The sequence below is a fragment of the Rhinolophus hipposideros genome (assembly GCF_964194185.1).
Source record: "Rhinolophus hipposideros genome assembly, chromosome: 20".
NCBI classification, from domain to species: domain Eukaryota; kingdom Metazoa; phylum Chordata; class Mammalia; order Chiroptera; family Rhinolophidae; genus Rhinolophus; species Rhinolophus hipposideros.
The window spans coordinates 40,343,691-40,367,382 of record NC_138066.1 but is presented as its reverse complement, the minus strand read 5'-3'; the positions used below and the strand labels follow the sequence as shown (position 1 = coordinate 40,367,382).

Below are 23,692 nucleotides of genomic sequence, written 5' to 3'. Positions count from 1 at the left end.
TTTTCAGGAAAAACAAAGAGCAGACAAAAATGTTGAATTGTTCCTGAGTGCACAATCAACAAAATTCAAACTGGGAAATTCTGCAGGTCAAACAACACAGGCCTTTCAACAGATGAGAAAAAAAAGAAAAAGTATTATGAAGTCCGAAATTATTATGAAATACAGATTTAATGAATAAATTTATTAATAAATTTCTATTTATCAAAATAGAAAACAATACCAGAAATCTACGGCATCTTATATATCAGGTTATCAGGATGTGTAAACATCACCCTAGTCAATTTTAAATCCTAGTGATCACTTAATTTTTTCATGCAAGTATCCTCCTTTACATGGTAATCAATTGCAATGAGCAAAAGTGCTATTCAGGCATGCTTTAAATTTTCATTTTTCTGATAAAATAACTCATATATGTACCAAATTCTCTTTTTTAGCATCAAAACAAGCCCTTGGAGTATGTGAGAAGTAACACAAATTAAACAGACATCTCCCCTTACCAACACTGTCGTTCTAAACAATAAAAGGAGAAAAATAAAAACAAGCCTTAAAATAACATTAAATTTGTATGATCTTCGAAATGTCTGAGTATCAATAAAACAAGCCACAGGAAAAATACAGGCAGGAAATGGCTTAAGATGCAATGCAGTTTTGAGTCAGCAAGCCAATGACAACCAGAAATACGTTGCAGTAAATTTGAGCGATGCACTCCTCCAAGACTGAAACCTTAACTGTATTTTACCCCAATGGAGACTAATCATAAGAGTTGAGATTTACTCTCAGGTAAAAGTAAACACTTAAAGTTATTTAAAAAATAGTAAACTCACCAAGGCCCCAAGATGGTGTAGAAAAAAACTTTCAACCTCTTTAAAAGTTTGTAGTACGCTTATGGAACTAATGAATCCCATTATCCAAAATAGTAAGACAGCAATGATGTACAGTACTTTACATGTTTTTGCTTTGCTTAACACACAAGTCCTTCAGGACAGATAAGACCTCCCACATATAATACTTACATCCATAGACAAAACAGAAGACCTTCAGTCATCAAGCAAGTCAAGTTATTTGCATAATACTAATTACATCATCCCAGAGTAAAGAAGGTAGAACAGGGCTATCTATGTCTGTGAAGTTCAAATTTACTCTCCAAACTTGAGTTAAAGACCTACTTCAAATGTATTGTGAACTTTACAGAGGAAAACCCACTGATGTTAACAGGTACAGGAATAAAAAAGACCTGACTGTCCAACTCAAGTGCTAGCTTTTCAAATCAGAGTTGAGGTTTCCTGGATTTGAGATAATCATCAGAGAACATTTGTTTTTCATCAGCATATTGAGTTAAATCCAGCAAGTAATATAAAACAATATACCTTTAACTGAGAAACACTGTTAATAGATTTCCTATTCCCATTATTTCAAAGGTGAAAATGTCACAGGAGAATTTACCTCATAGAGTTTTCAACTCAGATGTATTAAAGCACTAAAACACTCCTAGTAAAGAAATACCAACCATATAAAGAATATTCAGTACTTAAGTGATTTCCTATGAAGGAATTTAAGTTAGGGAAAGTTAATAATAAAGTGCCTAAACAATTCCAAGAAAAATGTTCTCTTTCCTGCAAGTAGGAGATATGTTAAATGATTATTCTCCTCAACTCAGGCTCAAACTATTATAGTTGAAAAATAAACAACTTAAGTGACCCTGAATTTGGCAGTTCCCAAGCCCATCTTTAGTGTTCTCAGCTAAATAATGAGCTAGAATAAATATTAGATTCCATGAGTTAAAAATTTTAAGTGGGTTGTCTTCAATCCTCCTGTAGAAACTTAAAATATATAACCCTAATAGGAGAGGTGGAAGGTATTAAAACTGTATGGAATACAGTACACACAGACTAAAGTTTTACTATTCAGGTATGAGTTCTGGTCCTTTTTACTATTCAGTTACGAATAGTATACATTTAATGAAGCATATACAAGAACTGTATATGCTTAATGCCAACAAGGGCAGACATCAACTGGAGGACATGAATGGAATTGAAAGAAAATGCAAAAAGAAGACCAGGAACATAAGCCAGATTTATTCATTACCCAAGGACCATTTATGAAGAGGTACATACGTAAGATGTTCCCTGGCTACATACACACTCCGATAACCAGAAAAGATGAAAAGCAGCTCATCTGTTTGGGGTAGAAAAAAGAAAAGAAACCACAATTTGTTCAGTATCTATTCTCTGCTGGGTACAGTGTCAGTAAGGTCTTTACAAAATTATCTCATTTTATACTAATAATAATTCTATGAAACAAGTAGTATGCCCAGTTTAAATGTAAGACTGAGATTCAGAGGAGTGACTTTCTCCAAATCACACTGCTAGAAAGTAGCAATTCTAAAATTAAAATTTTCTGCTTTCAAAAATCTGCATGCTTTTCAAGACTCCACTGCTCCCTACTGTAACAAAAAAATCATTAAGGTGGTAGGGGTGGGGAGAGGGGCAGGTACTGAAAAGAGCTGAAGCAGACACAGACCAATTAAGAGGCTATTGTGACAATCCAGAAGAAGGATGGACACGCTGACTAAGTGAGTAGTAGTAGAGGTGGTCAGATTCTATATGTATTCTGAAGGTGCAATGGAGAGAATCTGCTACCAAAAGAGAAAGATAAAGAAGGAAGCCAAGAATAATTCCAATATTTTGGGCCCAAATAATGCATCTGCAATTTACTGAGATAGGAAAGGCTGTGGGAGAAGAGGTTTGAAGGTAAGAAGAATATTTGGAGCTCAGTTTTGGACATACTAAGTTTGGATGCCTATTAGACAAATAAGCAGAGATGGATATACATATGTCATAAGTACATAAATTACACTTAAACTGTATGACATCCCCAAGGAAGAGAGTACAAATAAGAGAGAAAAAGAGAGATAGACCACAGAAGTCAGAGGACTACATGTTGGGGCTGAATCCAACATGTAGAGGCTGAGGGTATGAGGAGAAACCAGCAGACAATAAGAAGTAGTGGCTGGAGAATAGGAAAAAAACTAAGTACAGAAGTCAAGAAAAAAAAGGGTTTTATAGAATGAAAAAGATCAGATGTTGATAGGTCAAGTAATACAAAGACTGAGACTTGATCATTCAACTTAGTCCATGTAGATGATTTAGCATGGCTCCTGTGGAACGGTAGGGGTGAAACCTGACGGGATGAAAATCAAGAGACATTAGAAAAAGCATTTGAAAAGGGTCTTGTCTTTCCTTAGACATGAAAAACAACCCATGAGGACCCAGGATATTCTGGCTGCCATCTTGTAAACACAAGGGGAATAACCCACAGGATAAAGTTAACTGTGAAAATTAGGGTAGAGAGATGGAAGATACCAAGGTCCTTGTTCACACTGAATTACTAAAAAAGACTACCTATCTCTGGACTACAGATACATAATACAATAAATCCTCTTCATCATATAAGCCAAAGATCCATGAATTTGTCCAAAGGCCAAATCTGGCCTACCAACTATTTCTGGACAGCCGGTAAGCTAGAATGGTGTTTACATTTTTAAATGACTTAAAAGAAATTAAAAGAACAATATTTTATGATACATAAAAATTATATGAAATTCAAATTTCAGTGTCCATAAGTAAAGTTTTATTAGCATACAGTCATAATCACTCCTTTACATATAGTCTATGGCTGCTTTTGCATTACAATGACAGAGTTCAGTAGTTGTGACTATACAGGCTACAAAGCCTAAAATATTTACTATCTGGCCCTTTACAGAAAAAGTTTGCTAACCCCTGATATAAGCAATTGTGAGTCAAATTTTCCGTTACCTGTAACCATAAAATCCTGAATAATGCATTCCCCTATACTAAGGCACCACCAACCTACTTGATATTCAAAGAGGAAATGCATTACAGTAATGCAAAAAGGAATTGCAATTTATTCATACTGTTTTCTCTACCTAAAATGCAGTTACTTCACTTGACAATATAATGAAATTGTATGCAATGTATATTAACAGTGCTGGGAGTTTAGCAGAGCTGAGTTGGATACAATCTTTGAACTATTATTATTTATATGACCTTAGGAAAATGCAATTCTCTGAACCTGTTTCCTTATCTGTGAAGTTGACATAGTAATACCCTATGGAGTTGGGGTGGGAAACACATGTAGTATTGTACATAAAACACAGCATGCCATATGACACTAAGTAAACACTTATTAAATGATAACTGGAATCTTCATCTATCATCATCATCAACAATATCGTTTCACCAAAAGATGACTTGAATGTCATTTCCTATCTTCTCTATAAAGACTTTCTGGATGCCAGCCAGAAAGAATTAATTGTTCCCTCTTCTGTGCTTCCATAGCACATTATACAAATCTGTTTTACAGCACTGTCACACTGTATAATAGTTAATTATTTATATGACTATCTCTGGACTGTAAAATGTTCAAAGTATGCCTTTGAAAGCTTTTTCATCGAGTATTTTCAGTGTCAACTTGAAATCTGGAATGAAGTGGGCAGTCTTAAAAAAAATTTTCAAATTCATTTTGCCAAGGGCCAGCTATAAAACTAATGCGTTTATCAAATCAAATCAAGTTCAAGGAAAAAATAGGCAGTGTTGATGTGGTTTGAGACACAGTTTAAAAACTTCAGTGTTTTCCTTTACTTATCCAAACTATTATTTAAGAAAAAGATGAGCAGCATTAATCCAAGGTACTATGACCTTATTCTTCACATCAATCTAATGATCTTTGTCATTAAGAATTTTCATAGGTAAGCCCAGACCCACCTAGAAGTGATTCAGTTCTTAAGAAAAATTTTACAATGTCTCTTCCTCTAGGGAGAAAGGAAGCATCCCTCACCAAATAAAATATGCTGATTAACATAATGCCATCAGTACTATAGCTAATACTTTTCAAAAGTATACTAGAGTATTTCAAAGCTTTCAGAATATAAAAGTGGCAAGTTCACAGGTTTTCATAGCTTGTATGCTCTAAGTCTAAAAAAGAAAAATAACTTCCCTACGATGAGTTGTTAATTTGTATTTGCCCAAGACATCCAAAAGTCCCAGAAAGTCTTATCTGTAGCTCAAGAAAAGTTCTGCTAAACAAAGAATGTTTTGATTCTCATGATACAGCTATGCATCAATAATGATGACTAATAACAGGGAAACGAGACAGACTTGCTAAATCAAAATGGAGCAATCAAAATGATGTCAGTATTTTAAAAGTGAATGACTGTGCCTTCAAAGTACACAATGAATGTACAAAATGCCAAGCCTAACAGTGCCTTGAATTAATAGACTGTTAAAAACAAATGTGTCTACAATTACACATTTTTGATTGTTTTTTTTTAAATAAACTTTTTATTTTAGAATAGTTTTAGAGTTACAGAAAAGTTGCTAAGATAGTACAGGGAGATCCCATAATCCCCAAACCTGGTTTCCCATCTTAGTCTAGTTATTTGTCAAAACTAATGAGTCAATATTGATACATTATTATTAACTGAAATCCACCCTTTATTTAGATTTCCTTAGTTTTTTTCTAATGTCTTTTTTTCATTCCACAATACCACATTACATTTAGCTATCATGTCTTTTGGGGGCTCTTTAAACTATGAGTTTCTCAGATTTCATTTTTGGTGACCTTGACAGTTTTAAGGAATTTTGTGGAATGTCCCTCAGTAGGGGTTTGATCTTTTTCTCATGTTTAGACTGGGGTTATAGGTGTTGGGGAGGAAGACCACATAGGCAAACTGCCATCCTCATCATATCATTTCAAGATACTGTCAGTAGCATGAAACTAAATATGTATACATATATACATATCCTACATAACTGCAAAGGAAAAGTGAAGGCTTTAACCTATAGTTAACTATTCTAACTTTACTCTTTTGCTCTAGCTTCTTAGACTGTGCCAACATTAATGAAAATAGCCATTACCTACTTGGTTCTTTACTATGTGTCAGGCACTACGCTAAATGTGTTACGAATTTATGTCATTCAGTCCTCAATAAAACCTTACGAAATAAATATTCTTTTTCTTCTTAATAGATCAAGAATCAGGAGTTGAGACTTTACGCAGACTTGGCCACAGTCGCAGAATTAGTGAGGGCAGGATCTAGGATCTGAAACTAGGCGGGATTCTAACGCCTCTTCTCTTTCCCACCATTTCAAGGCACCTCCTTGCAAAAGAGAATATAGTTTATTTTCACATCTAGACACAAACATATCACAATATGTTAGAGACATCTAACAGTACGGTTGTAGGAGAACAAAAAAAGATGAAAAATTCCAAGGCGAATTGGAAATAATCTGATTTCAAACTTCTTCCCTTCAAATTGGGTACTCAGAATAGCTCAAATTTTTGAACTTAATTTAACAGTTTCCTCTATGTGTTTCTCTGGAATTTCTTAGTACGCATAGATATCTCTACAGATAAGCAATTCCCAGATTCAAAGAATAATAGAGCTAGAAGGAATTTTAAGTTTGTTTGTCAATTTATGTTTTTAACGTTCTATGAAGCTGGAAATGTGAAAAAACGTCTACATAGCAACTTACAACAGTTAGAAATATAATTAAATATCAACATTAAATGTATATATACACATATACTTACTTCATTTATTTTTGGTATTCTTATCTGTTGAAACTGGATTCTGAGGAGAATACATATGGGCCTCAATCTTGGCTGCACATTACACTGATCTAGGAATCCAGGGATTTTTTAAAATCCTAATGCTGAAGCTATCCCCCAGATCAATTAAAAAAGAATCAATGCAAGTGAGACCCAGGCATGAATATTTCTTTAAAACTCCCTAAATGATTACAATATGCAGCCAAAGTTTAGAAATGTTAGTAAAGGTTAAACGGTGCTGTGATATAGTGATGAACCAGATCGATCTGAAATTTCCCATTGCTAATAGATGCTGTAGGTAAAAGATCCTCATGGCACAGAAGGATGTGATGTGTAAATTGAGGACAAAGGTTACACTCACACATTCACTCTCTGATCTTTTTTCTTCTGTTTATCACTGATTGTGCTTTATTTTGGTGACTTGGGGGGTTTGTAAACTAAACTGAGATAACATTGTGTAATGTGGAGAAGGGTTTAACCTATAGTTAACTATTCTAAATTTACTCTTTGAGCTAGGCTTGAGAAGTTACACCACCAAGATGACCGATGCCATCTAGATGTAGTTTCCTATGATTCTGAAAACTCGAATAACCTCTGCCTCTTTTCATTAACCTGGATGTCAGGGAAGCCACGCCTCCTAAAGTGTGAGAAGGGATGTTCAGGAACAGCACCAGGTGTTATCTGTACAGACAGACAGGAATAAAAGAACATGGCGCATTTAGAGAAATTCGAAGAGTTTGGTATGGATAGAGCACAGAAAGCATGGAGAAAAGGCAGGATATAAAGTAGAAAAGTTGGCAGAGGCATAATCACAAAAGGCACAATCAGTATTCATGATCAATTTGAGCTTTATTTTGTGAGTGTGGGGAGTTGCGTGATCTGGCTAGTGTTCTCAAAAGATGAATTTGGCAGAGTTGGCACTGTGGAGTCATAGGCTAAAGGCAGAGATCACTGCAATACACCCAAGAGGAACGGAAAGCCTGAATAAGTGCACTAACATTGAAAATAAAGGAGGGTAGATTCATGTACTACTTGGGACACAGAACTAACTACAAAGACTTTGTACCTATTTGAAAGAGTTGTTTCTAACCACTCCAAGAATGTACCCATATCAAGGTCTCTGCCTAGAATACTTTTCTATTAGATATCAGTAGAGCTTGTTCCTCGTCTTCTTCAGGTAGCTACCTAAATGTTTCCTCTATGATGCCTTCCCACTCTACCCTATCTAAAATTGTACCCCATCTTTACTTATAGACACAGTGTTTTCTCCCTTCCCTGCTTCATTTTTCTCCTTAGTAGCTATCACCAACATATTATATATTTTACTTATTTACTTTAATTTTGGCCATCTTCTCCACTAGAATGTAAGTTCCATGAGGGCAAAATATTTTGTATTCACTGCTCTACCTCTGTGCCTAGAACAGTATCTGATACATAGTAGGTGCTCAAAAAAAAAAAGCTGTTGAATTAATTAATTTGCATGAGTGAAATGATTCAAAGAAGGGAATTCTGGATGTCTTAGAAATACAGATTTGGGAATTTCACTGGACTGATTATAATGCCATTAACTAAGATAGAGAATAGAAAACGAAGGATTGGGAAGGAGAAAATAATATACCACTCTAACCAAGGATTCAATTTAAAATCTCATTTAATCTTACCCTCTGTTTAGCTTCTCATCAATTCTAGATCTAAAACTAGATGGACGGAAACATAAACAGCCAGAAGTGAAATTACTTAATAACTTGACTTTTTTCTGAAAACCAAATAAGTCATTCTCAAATAGGAGTTCTGTAATTATTCTCAATTCTCTACCCAAATATTTATGTTTTACTTTTAAATGCATTATTATACTAGGGAGCTCTTTATTCATCTGTGTGAAAATTGGAAAGGTCCATCTACATAACAACTGCCTTTTTGAAATCTCTGCTTGAATGTCTCAAATATACCTCAAACTTAAAATAACCAAACAAGAAATTTTAACTTTCCCCTCACCCCTTCAACGCTCATACTCTATCAGCACTCCCCATCTCAATGAATTCATCACCAATTACTGATTTCTCTTCAATCTATCCAACTCTCTCCATCTCCAACCTACATCCATTCCTATATCCATTGTCTTCTAAGTGTTTATCCACAAAGCAGCTGAGTAATTACTTAGAAATGCAAATCTAATAGCTTTCCCATTTGATGTTTAAAACGTTTAAATTGGGCGGCCTGTTAACTCAGTTGGTTAGAGCGAGTTGCTACTAACACCAAGGTTGCCGGTTCAGTCACTGCATGGGCCACTTTGAGCTGCGCCCTCCTTTAAAAAATAAGTAAATAAATAAAAATAAAATGTTTAAATGATCTCCCATTGAAATAGATAAAAATTCTTAACATGGTCTATAAGGTTCTATTTTTCCACCTCATTTCTAATTAGACCTCCCTTTGTTTTCTTAATATTGGCTTTCTTTCGGTTGCTGAGTTCTACCCTCAGAATGTCTAAACAGAAATCTGAAGTCTAAAAGTTCACATATGTGGGTAAGTTTCAAAAGTACTAGTAATAGAGAATTTTTTATGTCACATAGTTCACAATAAAATAAACCCTTATATTCATTCCTTTTACTCCCTGAAAAGACAGAATATATCCTATTGACAGACTAAAAATTAAATCTCCCTCTCCCCATTTCAGGCCCAAAAAAAGGCAGACATCTTTCTGCTGTGACTGATAAGTATGTTTAAATGTAACGACATTGAGAAACCTAAGTACTAAAAAGCCAAAAAAATCTTATTATCTAAATATGCCTGAAAAGTTTTCAAATAAATTATACTTTATGTGTATTCTATATGCCTAAATAATTTGTTGTTACTCGTTTATATTTACATATGAACATATATAAATGTGTTTTTTAAAGTACTTAGCATGATAACATTCACTTATTAGCATCTAATATTTACTGTATTATTTGATTGTGATAATGATGGCAATGAAAATAAAAATTCAAGATCAAAATGTTGTAAGGAAAAATGTTACTAAAGCTAACAACACGACCTTGGTATATGTAACATACAAAATTCAAAAACAATATTCCTTTCCTTAAACCAGTCATTAGTAAGATTCTTACTAGATTATTACCATTTTATATTTTTCTCCTAAGAAACTAGGAAATGTGAATACAACAATGACTAAGTGGTTGAATAATAGGAATCATTAAGACCAAGTAGAATATAGAAATCTCTAATCAAACAATAAGGAACGAACTGAATTAAGAACCCAGAAAACGGACTCTCATGTAAATAAAAAAACTTCGAATGTGAGAAAGTAGTATTATGAAACACCAGAGAAAGGAAGGCTATTCAACAAAAAATAAGGAAAATTGCCTTTCTTCATATTGGAAAAAAATAATTAGATCCCCTTCTCATACCATAATCCCACTACCAAAAAATTAAGGGAAAAAAGAAAAACAAAATATACTAAAAAGCTGAAAGTAAAAAATGAAACTTTAACCACTTTAAGAAAATATAGAATGCACTTGCAATCTCTAAGGAAGTATTTGTGAAACATGAGGAAAAAAGATGAATATGAATAAATTAAAATTTTAAACTTCTATTCAACAGGAGTTTATAGAGTTTTAGTCTGACAACCAAAAGCAAAGTTTTAAGGCAGGACCGAGACTGAAAGAAGATATCTGCAATAAATGTCACAGACTAAGGATCAATCTAGAACAGGATCTACTAACTTCTATAAGGAGAATAAATATTTTAGGCTCTGTATACCAGGCGTTCTCTGTTGTAACACTCTGTCACTGTAGTGCAAAAGCAGCCACAGACAATATGTAAATAAATGAGTGTGACAGTGTCCCAATAAAACTTTATTTACGGACAATGAAATTTGAATTTCACATGATTTTCACATGCTGTAAAATTTCATTCTTCTTTAAATCTTTTTTCTGAATCATTTAAATAAATGTAAATACTATCCTTAGCTCATAGGCCACACACACAAAAGGGAGGGATTTGACCTGGGCAGCAGTTTGCTGAACCCTGTCTAGAACCTGTAAAAGATATCCATAAACCAAAAAGAAAGAGATAAATAATCCAAGAGAAACAATGCAAAAAGGATATGAGGAGACTAGTAACAAAAGAGGAACTCTGAAAGGCCAATAAACAAAGAAAAGATATTCAGCCTCACTAGAAATTAGAGAAACAAATTAAATCAATAGAATATTACCTTTCACCTACTAGATTGGGGAAAATGAAGAAGTCTGACCATATAAATGTGGCAAGGATATGGAACGACAGGAACTCTCAACACTTCTAAGAAGTGTATAAACTGGTACAGTGTAAACTGGTAAGAGTTTTATCTAGTAAAAATGAAAATGCAAATAACCTACATCCTGGCAATTGCACTTCTAAGTACAGCCCCTAGAAAAACTCTTATTCTTATACGTGTGTAAAGATATTCAATGCAGCGTTATTTGTAATAAAACAAACATTGAAATAAACTCAAATTTCTATTAGGAAAGAAATGGATAGAAGAAATGTGCTCATAAAATTGAACACTGTACAATATATAAAAGAAATAAACCAAGTCCATATACACCAAGAGCAAAATAAGCAAGATGAAGAATGATACAGAGATAATGATACCACTTAGTAAATTTTAAACACACACACAATACTAAACTAAAAATTGTTCATGGATACATTTATATTGTGATTTTTCAATCTGATAAGATTGAAAAAAAGATTCAAACATCAATTTTTTTTTTTTTACCAAATTCTAAAATTTGTGAGTCTGTGTACTATCTATGTCTGTATGCATCTACATTAGGACATAATTATAGCAATGAGAACTAGTGAAAAGACATGCCACATTTTATTCTGAAAGTTATGGGGATCTACATTTATGAAAATTCATTCTTACAGTAAAATACAGAATGGACTAATGGGTACTGAGACTGAAGACATAGTCATTTAAATGACAAAAGAGGAAATCCTAAAATAAGGAAGCGAGAATAGAAGAGGAAAAGAGAAGAGAATGCTGAGAAATATTCAGGTTTTAATCAACTGGACTTGATGACTGATTAGATGCTAGCAGCCATTTTGGGGAGCATAGAAAGTTCCATGTGTTTTCCAACTGCTTCCTGAATACACTTGCTGTGGGATTTTAAATAGCTCTTAGAACTGACATCTACACCATAATGGATCATCAGTTATTGCTAAGTGATAGAAAAAGGATTTTAGAAAACAACATATCAATTAAAGCAATTCTGGAAGAGATGTAGCGGAAAGGTTTTCTCTGCTCTGAAGTTTCTACCAGATTATATATACACAATGTATGCTCCTGAGGGCTAATGATACTGTTAAATACTAACACATTTAATCTTTAGTAATTGACTGGAGGAAGAGATGATGAAAATGTTCCGAACCACACAAGTACAAATCCTGCTTCCAACACTTACTGTATGACTTTGGTCAAGTCATTAAACTTTTTTTTTCTATGCCCATTTCTTTATCTACTAAATGAATAAAGTAAAATAACTGAATTTATCCTATAAGGTTGTGAAAATTAAGTGGACATAATTATGTAGGTATCTAGGTGTGTATGTGTGTCTTTGACACACACATAAAGTGCTTGTTACTATTATCCATTCACCAGTTACTAGGTGCCCACTAAGTGCTGGGACGTCATACCAGGTGCTGGAGAAGAGGAGATGGCAATTTTACACTGTTTGCCCTCTTATACTACGTGCCGTGACACTGTGACAGGTAATGTGCTGTCTTCAATCTAAGGAATTAACAATTCCTGAGGCTATTTCTCAATCTATCCAAGCCTACCAACAATTTCAATGTCATTTACTCTTCCGACAATCGCTAAAACTCAGTGGAAAAGTTTATAGTTATACAGAGAAAAATCTTTACTAATACAAACCAACAGATGTCACTTTTCTAAACTATATTTTCATTCTTTTCTCTAAATTTTCCTATTATTGTATTTCTTCTATCCTTCTACAAGATTCTAATCTAAAAGATTCATAAATAATTTAATGCTAATCTGAAAGATTCTCCCAGAAACTTATCTCCAAATTTCCTCCCATTCTAATGCATTCATTTTTTAATTTCTTTTACTCTTAACCACACTGCTAATCTGAAAGACTCATAAATAATACTCTCAGAAACTGGATCTTAGAATTACAAAGACAATAATGGTTAAATGAATATTAACAAGAGGTTTTTATTGCTTAGTTGAAAACGAATTCCTCTCTATTTATAGCATAAAATCTCTTGATTTTATGCTGTAATAGAGTTATTTGTCATTTTCTTTAATAAAATAATGTTTCTTTATTGTCAAAAGCATCTCGAACAACAGTCATTCCCTCATCAACTTACTTGTAATATTCTCCTTCAACAAAAGATATCTTAATTGCATCCAGCTCTCTATCGCAAATTTACAGTATTAATCCTTGCCAGCCATTTTGTTTTCAGCTTGTAACACTAGCAGCCAGCTGCCTTCAGCCTGACTCTATTAGCATATTGGATAATTTAGGAAATAAGCACAGAAATGGAATCTAAAAGATATAGTTTGTTTTTATCATACTTTATATACATTATATATTACTCTTTAAATATGCTTTTTTTATGCTTCTCTACTTCCTTTCAATATAATTTATATTCTTTATTTAACTGTTCATTCCTGCTCACATTAACTTTCCCTCCCCCGATCCTACAAATGAGGTTGACCTATTACTGTTAAATATAAGAATTTTCTAATTTTAATAGAATAAACTACAAGCGTATTTTAAATATTTTCTGTCAAAGGATAAAAGGGTTGCATGCTGTAATTTACAACTATATTCCAGCAGACCATCTAGCCAAGAATAATAAATAAATAAAAGCTAACATATATTGTTCTCCCATCTCAAGGGTGTTTCTAATAGCTAGCAGACAGCAAACAATTCTCCACCTGTTTTGACCTGTAATAGGCTGCTGTTTGAATGTCAATAACAGTGTGCCCTCACCAAGCACCACTGAAGTCTTAGATGACAAATTATCTAATGCAATTTTAATATGATGGAGAAGGGTAGGGCCAAAGAGTTCCAATTACTGTCCTGTTCTTCAGAACTCTTTCCCATCACATCCTCCCCCTCCCTAACAAGTCCCACTTATCCATATTTAATAAATGTCCTGAAATCGTATTATTCATTAACTATTCTATCGTTAATATAAAACTCATTTTAGAGAGACTCTTGCAGTTCATTTAATAATACTATTTAGAAAGTTTGTTAACCTAATAGAATATAACAGTCCCTTGAAGTAACAATAAGCAAAAAGAAGAGAAAGAGGCTCAGGTGGAGAGTGGGTGGGAGAAACCTGCAAGAAAATAAACAGCTCAAAGATAAGGATTACTGAAGTGGTTTAACAACTTCATTTTCTGTTCCAAACCCCTCCCCGTCTCCAAGGCATTTTTATGTTTTTTACTACAATGCCAACTAACCATCCAGGCTGCTGTAGAAGCCTCTGGTTAGAATGGATTTCAAGGCTGCTGTGTCTTGTGAGGGACCAATCAGATTTCTTTGTTTCATCTGCAACATTCCATCAGGATTATATAACATTTTAGATACATGAAACATTCTAATAATATAGCATATTTCAAGCTATAGTTAGCTCTTTATTTTCACTAAACTTGGCATATGAAAATCCCATCATTCTTTTGTGTTATTCAATAAAAGTAAAGGAATCTAGTACAGAAGAGAAGGTTATGTTTTCTTTTGGGGGAGAAGAGAGAGTGAATTTGTTTTGTCTAAAAGAAATAGTTTTTGAAAATATAGACTACGAGCACTTTGCAGACTACTGAGACTAATGCCGATTATTATTTCTGTCTACAGTAAAGTGGGTGAGGTATCGTAACATAGGGGCAAACAGCCGTACAGTTGTTCATTCTTATCACACACAACATATCATTAGCATAGAATAAAACATTATAAATAGATTTTAAACTCAGGTTTAATCTTTTGCAAAACATTTTAAAGCACAGAAAAATTAAGTGAAGTATTAAAAATGCCTGGGCAAATATTTTCTCAAATGAGACAATCTGAACTCTAAATGTCACACTCCAGTTTAACACCCACAATACTAACCAAAAAATTATATACCAGCAGCATTGTTACCTATATGATCAGAATACTTGCAGTACATTTGTACTGAAATCATACAAATATATTCTCTCTCTCTCTCTCCTAGAAATAATGCTGCATAACTTAAATATTGCTCTTCTGGGCTATTAATACAGCAACTCAAAGATATTCAAAACACATTAAGCTGGAACCTGTACATCTAGTATTTTCTTTGTTTTTACAACTTAAAGGCATCCCACATAGGATGGTTACAAATCAGCACAGGATTAAAATGATGCCTGAATGCATTAAAAAGCTGAATCTGTTGGGTGTGGCTTAAGTAAATATATCTTGTCTCAAGTGGACAGTTCCCAGTAATATGCTGCCACACAAACCCAAAACACATGAGTACATAAGTAAAGTGCTTCCGGCAGGGGGTGGGAAACTGAACCTCCATGTTTTTATCTATACTGGATGTTCAATTGTTTCTTATACTGTAATTCTAAAATGACAATGCCTTGAGTCAATGCTGAGCATTCCTCAAGAAACCAAAAACAGAGAAATTTTACTTGTCCTACTTTCTCTCCTTATTTTATACTCACTGTCTACAACATGGCCGTTCTTAAAAATATTTTGCTTTCACAGAAGAGGCAATCATTTAAATCATGACTATGTGCAATGCGAACTCACACTGCATTATAGTCATCAATAAAATATGAAGTGCCAACTCCAGTGTTCATTCTACTTATTTTCCATCTCACCAGAGAATGCTCCACTTAATGCTCTCTTACTATTATAGAATAAACAATATAAAGAAAGAGACATTGGTAGGAGCTGCGACAAATTTGCAACAGAGAAAATATAAAATCTGTAATGACTTACTTTTTTAAAAATCTAGTATTAATAGGAAAAAAGCCTACGTGTATATGTATGTGTGTGTATATATACACATTATACATATTTAGCAGAAATATAAACCTGTTCATAAGCTACCATACATGCATTTATTAATGCTACACATGCAATATACCTGAAACCTCTAGATATAGAGCGCATGCAGATTTCAAAACTACACATTTTCATTCTTAAATGGCTATAATCAAATATTAACACAGCTAAAAATATCTGACATACTGAACTATATCTAAGCTTTTAATCTCGTTAAGCAATTTTCTCTGCATTCAGTACAGCAAACCCACCTTTGAGTCATATTGACGGTTATTCTTTCCCCATGCCCTGTACGTGCTGCACCATTTTGTTTGTCTTCTGGACAGTGGAGAAATCAGCAGAACAGCAGTGAAGGAGTGCACTGGAGTCAGCAGAGGCAGTGCCAGCCTCCTACTGCAGTCTGTATATTGAACGCACTCAAACCCACAGGTGCCTACGTAAAATCCTCCAGCTGCAGCCTGCAACTTAATATTTCCTTCAGCAGCAGATTTGTATGCTAGTTTCACTTTGCTTTAACCCAACAAATGGGCAAGATGCACGACAGTGTGCCACCTTTTAAAAAATAATTTTACATAAAATACTTATGTAGAAATTATTTCTATTAAGTAGCCCAAAATGAATGACTTTTAAATCACAAGAATAACCACCAAATTATGAAGATTCAGAAGGATAATTACCAGAAGAGAAATTCATTTCTAGCATTTTATAAATTCTAAACTGATAATTTAATTTTTTTCAAGAACATTAAAAACTAGCATATGTATGTCTTACATCTTCTTGCATAGCTTATGAAAGTAATATTTTTCAAATACCATAAATATATCATGTACATATGCATAAAGAGGCTTGTCTCTAACCACACCTTTTCATCAACAAATAATCCACTTATAAGAAGAAAATACAGACCTGATCTATTAAAAGGCAATGTGAATCTAAATAAACCAATGTTCAAAAACTGACAGGTGAAACAAGAAACAGAGGCTCACAATCCTTTCACATAAACTTCAAAAACATATGTACATGCTTATCCTACCAGAATTACAGAATTTAAAAACCGTGAGGAATTTTAAAGAAGACAAGTCTAACTAATTTTTCAGATGAACAAATTAAAGACCACAGAGGTTAAGGCTGAACTATCTTTCTCAAGGTCACATCGCTGGTCAGTAGCAAAACATCTTCTAAACACACCTTTTAATAAATAAATAATAATAAATAAATAAATAACAATTCACCCGAGATTAAAGAGTAATCTGAATATTCCTATAACTATTAAAAAATTAAGTTTTGGTTAAAAAAACCTTTACAAAAAAGAAATCTCCAGGCCCAAATGGTTTCATAGGTGAATTATACCACTACCAAATATTTAAAAAAAAAACACACCAATTCTACACAATCTCTTCCAGAAAAAGGAAGAGAGGGAAACACTCCCAACTTATTTTAAGAGGACAAAATTACTCTAATATCAAATTAGATAAAAATAATTACAAAAAACCAAAACTACAGACCAATGGGCTTCATGAACACAGAAACAAAAATCCTCAACAAAATACTGGCAAATCAAATCCAGTAGCATAAACACACATACACACACACACACACACACACACACACACACACACACTGACCAAGAGGAGTTTATCCTGGTAATGCTAAGCTAGTTTAATATTTGGAAATCACTCAGCATAATTCAACATATTAATAATTCGAAGAAGAAAAATCACATGATCATATCATTGATATGAAAAAGCATTTAACAAAATTCAATATCCATTCATGATAAAAACTAGAAAAACTAGGAATACAAGAAAAATACCTCAACTTGATCAATAACAGCTTCAAAAAATACCTACAGCCAATATCATATTTGGTGGTCCAAGACTGAATGATTCCCTCTTAAGTTCAGCAACAAGGGGCAAGAACACCCATTCTCAGGGCCGGCTGGGTGGCTCAGGTGGTTGGAGCTCCGTGCTCCTAACTCCAAAGGCTGCTGGTTCGATTCCCACATGGGACAGTGAGCTACACCCTCCACAACTAGTAGATTGAAGACAATGACTTGAGCTGAGCTGCCGCTGAGCTTCTGGTGCAGCGGCCAGACGGCTCAGTTGGTTAGAGCGTGAGCTCTTAACAATAAGGTTGTCTGTTCGATTCTTGCATGGGATGGTGGCCTGAGCCCCCTGCAACTAGACTGAAAACTAGCGACTGGACTTGGAGCTGAGCTGCACCCTCCACCGCCTACATTAAAGGACAAAGACTTGACTTGGAGCTGATGGGTCCTGGAAAAACACACTGTTCCCCAATATTCCTCAATAAATTTTTTTTTAAAAAATCAATCATATACACAATTAAAAACCAAAATTAAAAAAATACTATGAACAGTAGCTTTAAAAAGGAAATACCGTGTTTCCTCGAAAATAAGACCTAACCAGAAAATAAGCCCGAGCATGAATTTTCAGGATGACATCCCCTGAACATAAGCCCTAATGCGTCTTTTGGAGTAAAAATTAATATAAGACTCAGTCTTATTTTCGGGGAAACCCAGTAGGTATAAATTAGTAAAATACATTTGTATGCTGGAAACTACAAAATTTTGATGAAAGACAACAAATAAGATTTAAATAAATGGAAACACATGACATGTTCGTGCACTGGAAGATCCAACATGGTAAAAGATTTCAATTCTACTCCAACTGATCTACAATTCCAACCAATACCCCAGAAGTGTTGTTTTTTTTAATAGATATAGATTCTAAAATTTATATAGAAAGGCAAAGGATCTAAAATTGCTAAAACAACTTTGAAAATGTTGCAGGAATCACACTACTCTGTTTTAAGACTTACTATGAAGCTACAGTAATCAAGACAGTGTGGTATTGGCGAATAGACACAAACAGATCAGAGGAACAGAATAAACAGTAAAGAATAAACCCAAACAAATATGGCCAACTGATTTTTGACAATGGTGCAAAAACAATTTAAAGGAGAATCTTTTCAACAATGGTATTGGAATAACTATATCCATATGCAAAAAACAAACATCAACCTTTACCTCACACCATATATTAAAAAACTCAAAGTGGATCAGAAATCTAAATCTATAAAACACTCAGAAAAAAACCTGGGAGAACTCTTTATGACCTGGGTTAGGCAAAGAACTTTTATTTTATTTTATTAATTTTATTGGGGAACATTTGGGAACAGTGTGTTTCCCCAAGGCCCATCAGTTCCAAGTTGTTGTCCTTCAATCTAGCTGTGGAGGGCGCACCTCAGCTCCAAGTCCAGTCGCCGTTTTCAATCTAGTTTCAGGGGGCGCAGCCCACCATCCCATGTGGGAATTGAACCTGCAACCTTGTTGTTGAGAGCTCACGCTCTAATCAACTGAGCCATCTGGCCACCCCAAGGAAAGAGTTTTTAGATATGATACCAAAAGCATGATACATTAAAAAAAAGATAAACTGAACTTCATTAAAATTTAAAACTTTTGCTCTGCCAAAACCACTGTAATGAGAATAAGCAAAACAAGCAAATCACATTCCAACAATGGACCTGTATCTAGAATATACAATGGATTCTTAAAATTCAACAGTAAGAATACAACCTAATTTAAAAATGGGTAAAAGATCTGAACAGACACTTCACTATAGAGGATATATGAAAGGCAAATAAGCACATGAAAAGATGTTCAACATCATTAGCTATTAGAAAAAATGCAAATTAGAATCACAGTGAGAAACCACTACACATTTATTAGAATGACTAAAATTTAAAAATATATATACTGACAATATTAAGGGCTAGCAAGGATGTGGAACATTTGGAATTCATACTTTGTTGGTGGGAATGAAAATGGTACAGCCAATCTGCAAAATTGCTTGGCAGTTTCTTATAAAATTAAACATGCACCTACCATATAATCCAACAATCCCACTCCTAGACACTGACCCTAGATAAATGAGGAGTTACATTCACACAAAAACCTGTACATGATTGTTTATAGTACTCTATTCATAATTGCCAAAAACTGGAAACAACCCAAATGTTCTTTAGTAGATGAATGAATAAACAAACTGTAATACAACCATACAATGGCCCATCACACGGCAATAAAAAAGAACAAACTACTACTGCTGGATCCAACAACTTGGATGAATCTCAAAGACATTTAAGCAGAATAAAAGAAGCCAATCTTAAAAAGTCACATACTGCATTATTCCATTTATATGACATTAAAAAAAAAAACCACAGAGATAGAGAATTGGTTTCCAGGATTAGGGGTGGGAGACAGTTGTGACCAAAAAGTGGTATCAAAATGTAGCCTGTACCATCATGTACACTAATTGGGTGGCAGCTGCTACATCTACACGTGTTGAAATTCACAGAACTGTGTACATACACACACACACGCATACACACAGTAAATTTTACCTTAGAGTAAGTTTTTAAAACTTCAACCACCACTATGTGGTCATGACTTCCAATTCTAGATCTCTTACATACCCTCTCCTCCGGGCCCTTAACCCATATATCTAATTTCCCCTGGATTTCCTACCATCACCTCCAAATTAATATCACCAAAAGGGAATTCATTACATTTCCCTTCAAACCTCAAATGAATAGCACCAACCATTCACCTGTCTCCTACGCCAGAAACATGGGTGTAGTCACTGAGTCAGTTCTGTGAGTTACTACATGACTAGGACATGATCGATATAGCATTCTTGATCTACAGCACTGATCTAGAACAGTCCATATCTCCAGTAGCTATAACTGTATCTAGCACATAGTAAACACTCCCTAAATATTTTTGTTGAGTGAATGAATCAATGAGTAAATAGGACTATGACTCCGCCTTCATTTGACCCAAACCAAATCAATCCAGTTCAGTTGATTCTTTCTTGACATCTCTCCATCCCCCCTGCAACCCTTAGTTCAGACCCCTATTGTCTCTCACCTGCAGCAGCTCCTAATGATGACCTGTGTTGTTTTGCCTGCCCACCATCAGACTCACACCTTTCTGGGAACTGCCTTTTACCAACTTTCACCCCATCTACTAATTTACTCTCTCCCTCTGCCACAGTTGATTTCCAAGAGGGTAAACACCTCACCCACGCTGAAGTGATCACAAACCTTACTCAAACCCTAGTCCAAAGGATAACTGGTTTGTCCAAGGTGGATACCAGACCAAAGTTAAGCCAGAGTCAACCTACTCACGAGCACATGGATTTGAAAACAAAACAATTGTGTCAGTATCCCCCTCTTGTTGCCTGAACTGTTAAAATAGAAAAGTCATGTGTTGTTGGTAGATATGTTCCACTATTTATTTGAACTGAATAGCAGAAAAAACTAGTATGTATGGTCAGAAAATAAAATAGACATACAGAAAAAAGCAGATATTAGAAACAAGAGCCAACCAAAGTCCCAAACTGCCTATATGTAGTTCACTCCATGTGTGGCGCTCCCTCCCAACTCCATGCCTTTAGACTTGCTGCATCCTCTGCCAGAAACTTACTTTTCCTCATTCCTCACATTGGCTAACTACTATTTGGGCTCAATGATGGTCACTACCTCCTCCAAGAATTGTTCCACTCCTCCAATCTGAGATGAAGTCGCATGTGTGTGTGCGCGCGCATTGGAATATAGTATTAGAATTATATAGGTATACATACACACACATACACACACACTATTCCAATAGTATTCTGTGCAGAACTTAACATTTATCATCGTATATTTTATTTTATTTATTTTTTTTATCATCGTATATTTTAATAACATTGGTTTATTTATACCATAGTGTATAATCTGGGAGGGACTGTGTCTTACATCTCTAAGTAAACTGTATCCCTCAGTACTTTACTGCCCATAGCAGGTGACTGCTGTATCATCAGAAATGAAAATACAATACAGAGAGAAGAAAGATGTATCTAAATATTATCTAATAGTACTTTAGCTCAATGTATAAAGTGACTGGAAAGTTAACAGAGAGGCAATTTACTAGTAGTCTGGCCATCGATCTTTAAGATGGAAACAGAAGAACAACAAAATAATACAATATTTTGAGTAAAGAAATGATGGCACTAACCAATGAGCATGTGAATAATATCAGAAGTAATGGGATGAGGCATGAGATACATTTTTAGAGCAAAAAAGTACAGCAAAGTATAATTTAGAAAAAATTAAAATGTTTTCCTTCAGCATTGTCTTTCTCCCTCTGAACAGCCCCTTTTTCAAGCAGCCAAGTCTTTTGTGGTTAAGATGGGAAATGATAGCAAAAAAGTAGATAAAACCGTTACAAATATTTGAGTTTGAAAAACCTGTCCCCTTACTGACACAAAACGGATTCATATCATTAAAAATATATATTTAGGGGTAGCCGGTTGGCTCTGTTGGTTAGAGCGCAGCGCTCCTAACACCCAGGTCCCGGTTCGATTCCCACATGGGCCAGTGCGAGCTGTGCCCTCCACGACTAGATTGAAAACAACGACTTGACTTGGAGCTGATGGGTCCTGGAAAAACACACTGTTCCCCAATAAAAATAATAAAAACAACAACAAAAAACATATATATATTCAGGAGAAAGATTAAGTAAGAGCAAATCTCCCATCCCCTCCCACTCTAGACTAGAAAAGAAGCGCCCTGCTCAAGCATAATCACCCAAATCTGTCTTCTAGGATTACCTGCTGGTTTCTTTCCCAGACAAGGCCTTTCACACAGTAAAATTCTATGGTTCAAGACCCAGTCCTCAGTTTTGGAGGTCAGAAACCAAGTCTTTAAAGATTTCCAAAATGGGTAAGACTCAAAAGGATTGAGTCACACCATAACAGCTCCGTATCACCTGGAAACTTCATAGCAAAGTATTAGTTATTACTGACAAACATGAGGCAGTCCTGTCTTTCCTACTGGGAGACAAATGTGGCTCTAACTCTTCGTATGGGAAAGACTGCTAAGTTTAAAAATAAATAAACCAAACCTATAGCTAATTTAATAAAACAAAGTGGCAGACTCCACTGACTGCCTACCCAATCGTTTCTTTCATACTACAGTACCCTGATTTTATTTTAGGTATTTGCTTCAAGGGAAGCTGGTTCTCGCCCTAGTCTCAGGAGAGAAAACTTAATTAGTCAATGAATCTTCATAACAACATTTACAATTCCATTAATTGGCTTAAGAAAAATTATGTGCTATAATTTGGCCAGTGGGATTTGAGGTGAATGGGGAAGGGGGAAAACTTGCTTTCAGAAAAGTTTACCTTAATCTTAAAAATGTACCCAAGAAAGGGCTAGTTGGTTTAGCAGTCTTTGAACAATGCTGTGTGTGAATATAAAAGTTGAAGGTATGACAGTCCTTTTGCAACTATGTAAGGACAAGTCTGAGAACAATAACCAATATGCTGAAAGTGACAGAGCAGAAAGATGGAAAGAAATTGAGTCCTTGATGATGATGATGATGAGTTTCAGAATTAACTTATCTATAATCACCATACCTCAGGAATTCTTCATTATGTGAACTTATACGTAATTCCCTTTCATATCTCAGTCGTTTTCAATTGGGTCATTGGTAATTCTCACCATTCTAACTGCTACAACAGCAAATAAAATTGACAGGGAAAAGACCATATAAGACCTAATCAAATTTAAATTTTAACATAAAGTTCTTATTTCCTCTAGAAATTTCCAATTTAATAAATCTGAGGGCAAGGGTACTGAGTTTAGATGTTAAAATATTTCTTAAAACCCTGCTATAAAGGTTAACAATCCATTCTTTTCAGCAACTTTCTAATTCACCCTAGGTTCTAGGAATAGAAAATTTTTGCAGTTGCTAGAATGCAACATATAGTCTCCTATCTTCATCTACTGGCAAATACTATTTTCTCTATGTGGACCCCTAACGCATACTTATCCTTCAGACTTCAATTTGCATTCTTCTCTCCTCCCTGCCTTTCCTCCAATTGTATTATCCAGGTTGCTTTAGGAATCTCTCTCATCTATTAGACTTTGAGCTCCCTGAGACTAGGAACT

The 23,692-nt window shown here is 34.6% G+C and overlaps 1 protein-coding gene across 8 annotated transcripts in view; it reads right to left on the bottom strand.

Annotated features, from left to right (window-relative positions):
* The window catches only part of TANC2 (tetratricopeptide repeat, ankyrin repeat and coiled-coil containing 2), a 266,923-nt gene that overhangs the window by 197,047 nt on the left and 46,184 nt on the right, over positions 1–23,692 (bottom strand). Inside the window, exon 1 of one of the 8 annotated variants that reach the window (XM_081027321.1) lies at positions 15,929–15,994. The exons of the other annotated variants lie outside the window; for them this stretch is intronic. The gene's annotated coding sequence lies outside the window, so the exon portion shown is untranslated. Of the gene's footprint in view, positions 1–15,928; positions 15,995–23,692 lie in introns of those variants that run through there. 8 annotated transcript variants of the gene reach the window in all.